Source organism: Eschrichtius robustus, chromosome 13, assembly GCF_028021215.1.
Source record: "Eschrichtius robustus isolate mEscRob2 chromosome 13, mEscRob2.pri, whole genome shotgun sequence".
Classification (NCBI taxonomy): domain Eukaryota; kingdom Metazoa; phylum Chordata; class Mammalia; order Artiodactyla; family Eschrichtiidae; genus Eschrichtius; species Eschrichtius robustus.
Window position 1 is genome coordinate 98,200,538 of NC_090836.1, and position 13,256 is coordinate 98,213,793.

Sequence of the window (13,256 nt, forward strand, 5' to 3'; positions counted from 1 at the left end):
TTTGATTTGCACATTGTGTGCTTTTTAAAATGAAAGTGCCCAAGGTCCACCCTGGACTTATTGAAACAGAATCTCAAGAGTTGGGACTCTGGAATTTATGTTTTACAAGCACCCAGGTGATTCCTATGCTGGTTGTAGGCAGACCAAAGCTGAACTAAGGGGCACTCAGAGGCGGAAGAACCAGTGAATTGTTAAAGTTCTCTCTGAGATGTAAGGCACACATGAACTTCAAAATAGGGTTATTACGTCTGAGGAGGAAGGACAGGGATGGTGTTTGGAAAAGACTGTGCTGGGGGGCCTCAACCCTTCACCATACCTTCACTGTATTTTATTTCTTTAAAAAAAAGAGAGAAACCTGAAGCAAATGTAACAAAGTAAATATGTTAAATCTGGGTAATGGTTACATGGGTGTGTTTGTTATTTTATTCTCTGTGCTTTTCTCTCCCCCCTTGTAGCTTCAACACAGCTTATTCTTGTTTCTGCCATATAGAATAAGGAAGGATAAAAAGTATTCTACAGACTGCTCTCTCAAATATATGATGACAGTTCTCATAAATTTCTCAAAAATCTTGACTAGGTGGCCCAGGACTGGTATGGCCACAGGGACTCAGACGTCTTCTATTTTGTTTCATCTTCAATATGTTGCTTCCACCTTATGTTTTGCTCTAGCCCCAACCATCATGTCTGGGTTCCATCCAGCAAAGAGGAGAAAACTTCCCTTGAAACACTTTGTGGAAGTTGCACATTCCACTGTGCTTATTATTTCTTCGACCAGAATTTAATCACATGGTCACAATAAGCTTCAAAGGACTTTAGAATATGTGTCAGCTAAAATTTGTAGATTCCCTTGCTAAGCGAGAAGTGCTTCTTTGTGTGAGTCAACCACATTATCCAATACACTGCTATTATACTGGTCTTGCCCATCCTACAGTTTTACAACTGATTGTTTTGAATCTAATGTATAAGACTTCGCAATTTAAGGAGTTTTTAAAAAGACTGATTAATTCAGTGAGGGAAAGGAAGATTTTTCAATAAATGGTGCTAGAGCCAATACATGACCATATGGAAATACATGAACCATGATCCCTGTATCATATAGCATACATAAGATCTAATTTGAGATGGGTCATAGACCTAAATGTGAGGGCTAAAACTGTAAAGCTTTGTTGGAAGATAACACAAGAAGTGTCTCTATGACCTTAGGTAGCTTGCAGAAAGCACTAACCGTAAAAGAGAAGTAGCTCAGTTGAAGTTCATTTTTTAAAAAAAGGTTAAACTTTTGTTGATCAGCTGAAACCATTAAGAACGTGGAAAAGCTATAGACTGGGAGAAAACACTTGCAATACGTTTATCTAATAGAGGTCTCATATGTAGAATATATAAAGAATTCCTAAAAATTAATCAGAAAAGGACAAACAACTCAAGTGAAAATGTGGACAGAAGACTTAAATAGGCATTTCACAAAATAAGATATTCAAATAGGCATGAAAATAGGATATTTAGCATTCTTATACATAAGGGAAATGAAAATTAAAACTGTAATGTGATACCATTACATACTCACTATAGTTCAGAAAGACTGACAATGCTGTGTTTTGTTGTTTTTTTTGGCCACGCTGCAGGGCTTGCAGTCCTGACGAGGGACTGAACCCGGGCCACGGCAGTGAAAGCCCGGAATCCTAACCACTAGGCCACCAGGGAGCTCCCGCTAAGTGTTGATAAGTATATAGAGCAGCTGGAACTCTCATACGTTGTTGGAAGGAGTGTAAAATGGTACAATTACTTCAGAAACTATTTCTCAAGTCTGTAGTAAAGTTAAGTATACGCCTACCTTACTACCCTGACATTCCATTCTAGACGTATGCCCAATAGAAATGACTGCATATATTCACAAAAAGACTTATGTGAGAATGTTCATGGTAACTTTGTTTATAACAGCCCCAAATTAGAAATAGCCAAACTGTATCAACAGGTGAATGAATAAACATATTTGTTCAATGAAATACTGCTAAGTTTAAAAACTGAACTTTTGATGCACATAAAACATGGGTGAATATCAAAAACATTATATTGAGTGAAAAAAGACAGACATGAAAGTGTACATTCTAATTATACAAAGTTTATGAACACGTAAAGCTCATCTATGGTGATAGAATAGTTACTTGAGGTATAGGGGGTAGAATTCAAGGGAAGGGGGGGCATATAGGAGTTTTCTGGGGGGGAGGTGGAAATGTCCTGTCTTGAACTATATAGTTATGTGGGTGCAACCATATCTAAAGTTTATTGAGTTCTACACTTAACGCTTGTGTATTTTTCTGTAAGTGAATGATTTTCAGTAAAAACAAAAAACAGTTTTAGGAACTTCCACCCTTCTCCGTAGTCTACTAAGATCATTTTGAATATTGATTCTGTCATGCAAAATATTAGCTGTCCTTCTCAGCTTTACATTTCAGGAAATATATATGTTTTCTTTTTAAACCATCTGTGGTACCTGGAATGGAGGGGGTGGTTGGAAAGGTGTAACATGTATAAAATGGATGGGATTTAGCAATTAATTTGATATGGAAGAAAAGGAGATGGAGAAATCGAGGGTAACATCAAGGTGTCAAGCTAAATGACTGGGAGGATGGGGATGCCATTGTCAAATAGGAAACATAAGGAAGAAAACAAGTTTGGGAGGGAACAGGATTAATTCGGTATCGAACATACAGAGTTTGAGATGGTGGCAAGCTATCCACAGATACGTGTCTGTCAGCCAGGTGAAAATACGGGGCTGGGGGCTGGAAATACAGGACTGGGAATCACTCACATTTAATAGTTGAAACTGTGGGATTAGATGGTATTGCTATGGCAGAATGTGAAGAGAGGTCCAAGGACAGAACCTGGGGACATAAATGTTTAGAGAGTAGAAGAAAGAGAAGCACAGATAGCAAATTAGAGAGTCAGCAAATATTTATCAAACATCTTGAGCCCAGTTTATGATGAATAAGACATTCAGAGTCTCTGCCTCAAGGCGTTTGCATCTTGGTGGGGGGACGACAGGCAACAAAACACATAAATAAGTGATCCCTTCAGATAGTGATGTGTGTTATGCTAGAGAGTGACTGAATGTGGAAGCTCTTTTCAGTTGGGGTGGTCAGGATTCATTCATCGCTTCAAAGAGATGGCACTTGAGCTGATAACTAAATGATGTTGAGGGAAGCTTTCATGTAACAATGTGAGAGAAAAGCTTTCTAAGCCAAAGGAATAAATTCAGAGCCCAGATGGGCAAGATGGAGTATCAGCAACAGGATTTACCTTCCCACTAGAAATAACAATTTTTAAAATATACGAAATGGGGGCTTCCCTGGTGGCGCAGTGGTTAAGAATCCGCCTGCCAATGCAGGGAACCACGGGTTCGAGCCCTGGTCCAGGAAGATCCCCCATGCCGCGGAGCAACTAAGCCCGTGCGCCACAACTACTGAAGCCCGCGTGCCTAGAGCCCGCACACCGCAACAAAGAGTAGACCCCGCTCGTTGCAACTAGAGAAAGCCCGCACACAGCGATGAAGACCCAATGCAGCCAAAAATAAATAAAATAAATAAATTTATTTTAAAAAAATATATATATACACAAAATGTATTTGAAACAGTGGTTTTTCAAGACACTGGACATCAGGTAATGAAGGACAGTGATCACTGAGAAATGGAAAACAAGGTGAGTCATCTGACTACCCCAGCGTACTGGCTTGAGAGAGAGCTTCCAGGCCGCAGTGCAGGGAAGGGGAGCCCAGGCAAAGCCCAGTGGACCCTCTCAGTTGAGGCAACATTGCTGAGAGTCTGGGGAGACTGAGGCAGCCGAAGTTTGTAGGACAGAGTACTGGAAAGGAGAGAGCTGCTAAGAGAGAGCACTCTGGAGATTTGAGGAGGGTTCACCTGTGTATTCGGCAAAGTACTTTTGCTATATACTTACGGCACATACGTGTGACTACTCAAGGCTGAGGCAGGAAGGGGCACCCCTCCAAGAGGATTGGAAGGAACAGTGTCTAGCACTCAAACAGTGTCAGTAATCGTGCCTGTTTCTACAGACTAGAAAACCTCGTAATTCATGGAGCATTATTAGTATACTCAGCAGTAGTACTGGTAGAGTTCTCACCGTAGTAGTGAGGAATAATTAATTAGCCCTAACTAATTATTAAGTCTGGCTTAACAAATCCTAAAAGCAAGACCTAAAAGGAACAAACTGTTTCAAAGTAATTTAACTGCATGTCAGTGCAATGCTCAAAAATATTTATAGGAATACAAAAATATTCCGGATCCAGCAAAAATTCTCAATGTCTGTTATTCAAAGCAAAGATTTTCAGGCATGTAAAAACCAGGAAAATGCAAACATAGTGAAGGGAAAAACAAATCAATTGAAACCAACTCATAGTTGACACAGATGTTAGAATTAGCAGACAAGAGTATTAAAACACTTATTATAATTGTATTTCAGATGTTCAAAAAGTCAAGCAGAGACATGGAAAATATATTTTTTAAAAGCCCCAAATCAAATTTCTAGAGTTGAAAACTATACTGTTTGAGATGAAAAATATACTGGATGGAATTGTGGCAGATTAGATATTGTAGAATAAAACATTAGTGAATATAAAGAATCACCAATAGAAACTATCCAACATGAAACACAAAGAGTAAAACTCGAAAAAGTGAAAAGAGTACCAGTGTGTTGTGGACAACTTCAGTCAACCTAATATCCCTGTAATTGGAGTCTCTGAAGAAGGGGGCAGTGGGGCAGAAAAATAGCTAAGAAATAATGGGCTCAAATTTTCCAAATTCGATAAAAGCTATAAACCCACAGATTCCCAGATCCAAAAAGCTCAATGCACCTGAAGCATGAGAAAAATGAAGAAAACCACATTAAGGCACATCCTAATCAAATTACTCAAAACCAGTGATAGACAAAATCTTAAAACTGGAAGAAAGAAGACACACTGTTAACAGAGGAACAAAGAATTTCTCGTTGGAAACAATGCAGACAAGAAGACAGTGGAGAAACATCTTTAAAGCACTGAAAGAAAAATCTAACCTTGAATTCTATAACCAGTGAAAATATCTTTCAAAACTGAAGGCTAAATAAAGTCTGTTTCAGACATACAAAAGCTGAAATAATTTATCACCAGCATACCCTTACTATAAGTAATGTTAAAGGGAGAAGGAAAATGATGCCAGATGGAAGTATGAATCTACACAAAGGAATGAAGTACTCAGAAAACGGAAACTACACAGCTTAAATATATGACTTTTTTCCGTTATTTAAATCTCTTTAAAAGAGAATTGATTGTTTGAACAACAATAATACAAATGCATTGTGGGTTTATAGCATTTGTATCTGTGAACTGTACGATAACAGTGGCATAAAGACCTGGAGGGGAACATGGTAGAATACTAGTGTGAGATTCTTATACGTGAATTAGTATAATTTCACTTGAAGAGAAGAGAATACACTTGACCCTTGAACAATGCAGGGATTAGAGGCGCTGACCCTCTGGGCAGTCAGAAATCCAAGTATAACTTATAGTCAGCCATCCCTGTACTCGGTTCTCCATATCTGGGGTTCCTCTGCATCCTTGGATTCAACCAACTGGAGATGGTATGGTACTGCAATATTTACTATTGCACAGTTGAAACCCGTGTTGATCAAGGGTCAGCTGTACTTCCCAACTCAGTCTGTGAGGCCGGCGTTACTCTGATAACAAAACTAGACGAAGACATTGCAAGAAAAGAAAACTACAGGTCAGTATCTCTCATGAACATAAATGCAAACATTCTAAACCTAATTTTAGCATATTGAATCCAATAATATGTACAAGGATAATATGTGAACATGTAGGGTTTATCCCAGCGATGTAGGGTTGGTTTAACATTCAAAAATCAATGTGATTCACCACAATAACAAAGTAAAAAAGAAAAACTGTATGATCAACTCAACAGATGCAGAAAAAGCGTTTGACAGACGTCACATCCATTCCTGATAAAAACTTTCAGCAAAATAATAGGAAGGAGCTACTCAACTTGATAAAGGACTTTTATGAAAATTCTACAGTTAACATTAAGCTCAGTGGTGAATGACTGAATGCTTTACTCATACGATGAAGAACAAAAAAAAGGATGTTTGCTGTCTACACTTCTATTTAACATTGTACTGGAGGTTCTAGCCAGGGCAAAAAGGCAAAGAAAAGAGAAGAAGAGAGAGAGGAGAGAGGAGAGGAGGGGAGGGAGCCAAAAGAGTACATACTGTGTGATTCCATGCATATGAACTCTAGAAAATGCAAACTAACCTATGCAGACAGAAGGGACATTAGTGGTTGCCTGGGGAGGGAGAGCAGGAGGGAAGGATTAAAAAGGGGACATGAAACTTTTAGGAGTGGTGATTTCTTGATTGTGGTGATGGTTTCATGAGTATATACATACATCAGATTGTATACTCTAAATATATGCAGTTTAATTTGTCAGTTATACCTCATAAAACTGTTAAAATTTTAAATAATTTTTAAAAGAAGAAAACAAACCAACAAAAATTTATTGGTGGCACTAAATAGAGCAGTTTTGATAGTGGGAAAACGTAGAGGCAAGAGGGTTTTAAAAGTAGTCTGAACACAGTAGATTAAACCCAGTTATTAATCTCTGCTCCCTTCTAAACCTCCACTAAAATTACTTTTGCAAAATGATTTCGGCAAGCATAAATCCACCAGAAAAAAAGTGAGTGGAAGAGGAGGTGAAGTAGATAAGAGACGCCAACGGAATTTTGGAAGCTAGAAAGCTTTTGGAGTGACCCTGAAAATGGCAGGTTTGGTTGAAGAATTTACAAGGAGCAGGGTCCCAGGTATCCTGCCCCTCACATCCACAGATGGATGGATAGCTATCCCTCTCCCACCCTGGCAAAGCAGGGGGCTGGGGAGGGGTAGAGAACCTAACTAAAAACAGAAGGATTAAATCAAAGTCACATACTAGGTGAGAATGTGCCAGCTCTCTTCCCCCATTCAGTCCCAGAACACTGGAAGCCAGGCTTATACCTGTTAGGCTGAGGATTGAAGGGGTACCTCTCTGGGCAATTGAACAACCCAGGGGGGAAAAAGAATATACAGATGTAGGCATCTGAGTGTTCTCCCAATGAAATGGCCAGGTCGCCTCCTTATATCCAGGAAGCCAGCCACGGGATAAGCAATGTCCTCCCCCTTCTCCATATACAAAAAGCACTTTTGAGCTCTTTAGGACTTAACTCTTAAAAATCAGTGGATAGCTGAAGATGACCAGACATTTGATAAAAACCTGTGAATGGAAGATAGTGACCAAACCAAAGATCAAAGAGGAACTTGGAGGAAACAGATGATACAGGGAGCGAAAGAAAATAAAGCAAACAAAATAAAAACACTCCATAATAGCCTCAGAAATAAGGATTATATAATCGGGGAATAAGAACAGGACTATTAAAAAAAGGACTATTCAGAGCACAAGGAAGAGCTCTTAAAATTAAACTGCAAGGGCAGGAAAACCATTTTAATTGAAAGTATTGAAAGGTTAAGAGAATCTCCAGAAAGTAAAATAAGTCAAAGTGATAAAAGTGGAGAGATAAAGAAGAAAATTAAGGAATGAGTCCTGTAGACTCAGTACTGGGTAACAGGAATTCCTGAAGTAGAGAAAAGAAATCGGAGGGGATAAAATTTTCAAATATTTAAATAAGTAGAGAAAATATCCCAAACCTGAAGAACTAGAACTTCTGGAATTGCAAGTATTTACCCAGTACCAGCTCAGTAAATGAAAGAAGGACCATACTTAGTGGTTTGCATTTTTAGAAACTTGAGGAAAAGGAAAGGATCCTAAAAGTTTCCAGAGAAGAAACAGGTTATATCCAAAACATTAGTATTTATAATACTATCGAATTTCTATCTAGCAACTCTGGGTGCTAGAAGACAATGGACATGGCCTTCAAATTTTGGGGGGGAAAAACATTTACTAACTTGAAATGCTATATTTGATTATGTATGTGGATAAAAATATTCTATATGTTAAATATATAGATAAAATAAGGACATTTCAGTCATTCAAGATCTCAAAAAGTTCACTTCCTGTATACCTTTTATTAGGAAATCATTGAAGTCTGTGTTCCACCTAAATCAGGAATAAACCATAAAAGAGGGAGAAAAAGGAAACAGATGCTCCGGTGAAGGGGAGAGAGCAAGGAGTCCCAGAGATGAAGGGAAAGAGTCATCCCTGGCAAAGTGTCAGCTATTGAGCAGTCTAGAGAGCAAACAGTCTCAGCCGGAACAGGAGAAAACCCCTGAGGAATGTCTCCAAGACCAGAGTGAAATTGATAGATTACCTGAAGTGTTTGAACTTATTTAAGAGGAGACTCACAGCTCTGTTGAAGGGTTTGAGGGCGAATTAGTTAAAAATACATAATAAATACCAAGCCAAAAAAATTGAAAGAAAGTATAAGAGGAAGTAGTAATTGTTAGTTCCAGGGAAAAGAAAAAATTGTACAAGAAAGGAAATTAACTATCCCATATGATCCAGCTGTATATGTTTTTTACTGAGTAATAGCACTGCTAGCACTGAATATTGATTTGAACAAAAATTGTGATTTATATTGGGAGGATATTGGGATATATTGGGAGAAGGGAGGTACATATGTGTTGGTGGGGGAAGCAGCAGAAGAGCGTGCTCAGTGATGAGAACACAGAAGAAATGGGGGTGTAGTTTAGTCTTTAAAGAATTTGGTTAGTAAAGGGAAGGGAAAAAACAGGAGGATAGTTGGAGAGGATCACAAGGCCAAAAATAATTTTTCAGAATGGAAGAGATTATAAAATATTTGTAGCTTGAGGAGTTGAATTTACTGGAAAGGGAGAAAGAAGGGTTCTTTAGATAGTGAGATCCCAGAGAAGGCAGTGTGGTGTAGGTCATGAGTTTGGAAACAAGTGGTGAGGTTAGCCTTGCAGAGCAGTCAGTGGGGGGCAAATGGGCAATGACACAGAGGTTTGTGATATACTCACGAGAGAAAAAAACGGGGGGCTTTTGGCACTTTGTGTGGGATAGCGTTGTCATCTTCAGAAAGGAAAGACTTAGGGAGGATGCTTAGTGGATGGGTTTAGAGTCTTTGAGGAGATAGAAAAGGTACAGGATAAATAAGTAAAGGAGTGTGGTGTAGTAGGTCAGTCATTCAGCCCAGTTCTTAGCACCTAGAAGGCATTTGGCAGTTGTGTTGAAAGAATGAACAACCGACCAGAAGGGCTGTGTTAGAGGCTGTGTTTGGCGGGGGTGGGGGGAAGCAGGTGAACAAAGGATCACAGCTGCTGGCTAAACCTTACAGAGCTACTGGGAAGGAGCACCTGGAAGGGAGGAGGAGGAAGTGCCAGGAGATATCAGAAAATGCTTCCTAAAAAAGTAACTTTCAACCAGTTTTTGAAGGTGAAATGGAAGTTCACCAGAAAGACAGGATGAAGATGGGCCTTCCAGGCAGAGGTGCTGAATGTCAGCACTGAGTGGAAGTTAACTGGTATAATTTGTAAAGGAACCAGTTTTGTAACTTTCTCCAGCTCTGCACTCCAGGAGCTGAAGAGAAAAAGAGAAGGGTTTGGCAAGACAGGAATGTCCTAAGGACAAGTTGGTGGTGAGCAAATCTAGGACATTATGGAGGAAAGTCACTGAAATGCCTGCGGGTGAGCCTCTGAATGGACTCTGAGGAAAGAGAAGAACCACAGAACTAGACCTGCCAATGAGGACTCCTTACAAATTCATATGGAGGGAGGGAGTGGAAGAGGCACTTATGGTCGGAGGCGGATTTCAGAATTCATGGACCTCGGTGTGGAGCGGTCCAGATGGATGGCGAGGCCCAGCATCCGGTCCTGCCCATCTCCTCCCTGAAGCAGGAAGGAGATGGATCTTTTGTCTCGGATGGGTCTAGAGTATCTGATGCCTTTAAACTGAGTTAAGTGCCCTTCCTTCCTTGTTTCATTGCATTCTCACACTGTATTTTAATTGACTAGTTTTTGTTTGTCTTTCCCACCAATCCGTAAGTTTTTTGGGGGGCAAAGACTGTCTTCTTCCCCATTACCTCAGCACAGCACCTAGCATGTAGTATGTACCCAATAAATAATTTGTTGAATGAATGAATGGTAATGGGAGAAAGGTGAGGATATGGTGTAAGTTTTATGAATAAAAGTACTGAAGCTCCTGAAAATGAGGTCAAGGGGGAGGAGTGGTGGGGATCATCAAATTAAGTTCAAAGTGTTCAAGACATTTGTAGAAAAAAGAAATTAAGATGCGAAGGGACTGGAAGTGGACTTGAGAAAAACAGGAATTGGCAATAAGGAGCAGTGATCTTTCTGGACCGTTTTTATTGCCTTCTGAGATGATGAAGAGTGAGAAAAGGTATGAACCCTGGTGAAGGAGGTAGTATCTTCTGGGGAAAAGCATTTTAATTAATACTTAAAAGAATGAGCAGAAATATGAAGTATATGTAAGGCAGAAGACCAGGGCTTCTAGGCAAGAAGGGACATTATATGTAAAGGCACAGAGGGGTGAGGCGTTGGTGTGTGCTCCACCAGGGGTTCAGAAGGGGTGAGTGAGGCAGGGGTGATAATAAAGATCACTTAGGCAAATGAACTGAAATTTTATCCCTCAAGACAGGTGATAGAGTGCCATTGAAGAATTTCAAGGAGAGTGATGTGATCATGTTCGCATTTCACAAAGTCCATTTGATGGAAGTGGTTTGGAGGATGGATTGAAATGAGATGGGACCCAGAAGCACAAAGGCTAGTGAGAAGGTTTTTGTAGTAGTGAGATTTAGAGAAGCTGGCTTTAACTATGGCAGTTAAAGAGGATAAAGAAGGGATAATGGGTATGAGAGCTGTTTAGAGGTAGAAGCCACTGTACTTGGTGATTAATAGGATGTGGGGTTAAGGAAGGAAGGTGGAGAACCTATAACCTTGACTGTAGGTTTCCTGTTTAAGGATCTTGGTGAAGATGGCACCATTTACAGAGATAGGGGATATAAAAAGGAGTGGAAATTTAAGGCCAAAGATGATGTTTCATTTTGGACCTATTGGGCCATCCAAGTAGAGACCCAAATATGCAAAATATGAGGGCTGCAGTTAAAGATTCGAAAGCCAGTATAGGGGAGGTTGTTGAAGCTATGGGGTTTTGTTTTGTTTTGTTTTAATTTTTGGCTGCATTGGGTCTGCGTTGCTGCACACGGGCTTTCTCTAGTTGCGGCTAGCGGGGGCTACTCTTTGTTGCGGTGCACAGGCTTCTCATTGCGCTGGCTTCTCTTGTTGCGGAGCACGGGCTCTAGGCGGGCGGGCTTCAGTAGTTATGGCGCATGGGCTCAGTAGTTGTGGCGCATGGGCTTAGTTGCTCCACGGCATGTGGGATCTTCCCAGACCAGGGCTCGAACCCGTGTCCCCTGCATTGGCAGGCGGATTATTAACCACTGAGCCACCAGGGAAGTCCCAAGCTGTGGGCTTTTTGATTATTATTTCTTTTCATTATTGTGCTAATTAGAAATGGTTATAGATAAGACTTTTTAAAAATAAATTTATTTATTTATTTTCGGCGGCAATGGGTCTTCGTTGCTACACGCAAGCTTTCTCTAGTTGCGGCAAGCAGGGGCTACTCTTCGTTGCGGTGCACGGGCTTCTCATTGCAGTGGCTTCTCTTGTTGTGGAGCACGGGCTCTAGGCACGTGGGCTTCAGTAATTGTGGCACGCAGGCTCAGTAGCTGTGGCTTGTGGGCTCTAGAGCGCAGGCTCAGTAGTTGTGGCGCACGGGCTTAGTTGCTCTGCGGCATGTGGGATCTTCCGAGGCCAGGGATCGAACCCATGTCCCCTGCATTGGCAGGCAGATTCTTAACCACTGCACCACCAGGGAAGTCCCTAGATAAGCCTTTTTAAAAAAAACTAGTAAGCAGAGGCTAAGTCCGCAATGTAGAGCTCTTTAACTGGGGAGGATTTTTAAAGGTCAAAAATCAAGAAATTTTCATAATATATATAAGTGGGAGAATAGTCATTCTTTGAGAAAATGATTACAAGGAACTTTAATAAATTTAAACAATGTGTCATCTTTTTTTTTTTTTTCTAATTAAGGCATAACATTTATTTGTAGAGTCAAGTGCATAAAATGTACAGTTCAGTGATTTTTTTTTCCACGTATGTGTACTTTCTTGTAACCACAACCCAGATCAAGATCATCTCCAGCTCCTCATAAAGTTCCCTTTGCAACATTATAGCCATGTTTTTTCTTCTGGAGGTTTAGATCACTGTGTAAATTTAGGATGGAAGAATCCTCCCTCTCCTTGGCAAAATCTGGTAGGCTGCAGAATCAGGAAGTCCGTAGAGAAGAATAAAAGTCGAAACCTGGTTTGAATTTCACAGTATGCAGTATGTGTCTTTTATTATTCTTGCTTACACTTCCTCCAGTTTCTCCTTTTAATGGAAATAAAGTAAGCCTCTCGATTTTTCTGTTCTTTTTGAAACATAGCCTCTTAATACTATTCCATCTTCTCCAGTATTTCTGAGAAATGAAGACTGCAGAGGGTTGCAGAGCTGGAAAGCCTTTTGTTTTATTTAGGTTTCATTATGGTGTGTATCTATGTTACTGTTGTCTGTCTTCCAGATTACTAGGTTCTATAAGAAATGGACGGTATTTTTCTAAGTAGGGAATAATCCTTGAATACATCTGTTGATATCTATCTCCTTGAATACTTCTGTTTGATATTTTAAGATTATGCCTTTTGGGGAAGTTTTCATAGGACTGATAGTCCCAGTTTGTGGAGGTAGCTCTATCTCTGTACTTATCTTCCTTTATTGATCAGTAAACCATCTGGAATAGTAAAATGCTTTCTTTTTCCTTTGAAAATTTGCATTGAGAAATAAACCATACATATAAAAGAGAAAAGAAAAACATACAGTTAAAAGAATAATTATAAAATAAATGCCCATATACCTACTACATAGGCCAAGAAATAGAATTTAACCATACCCCAGAAACCACCATGTGTCCCTTCCTGATCGAATCCCTCTTGCCTGACTCCCTAAGATACTAATTAGCTTAAGTTTTGTAATAGTTATTCCCTTTTCTTTATAGTTTTATAAACCATAAATATACATACATGTCTATATATACATATATATGGCTTAAAAATGTATATATTGGAATTTTATATTAATGGATTTAAACTGTGTATGTATTCTTTTGTGACTTGCTTCTTTCACCTAGTATTGT

At 39.7% G+C, this 13,256-nt stretch overlaps 1 protein-coding gene across 3 annotated transcripts in view; it reads left to right on the top strand.

The window, feature by feature from the left end:
• Positions 1-13,256, top strand: part of TNRC6B (trinucleotide repeat containing adaptor 6B) — a 246,682-nt gene that overhangs the window by 79,764 nt on the left and 153,662 nt on the right. The gene's annotated exons all lie outside the window — the stretch shown is intronic.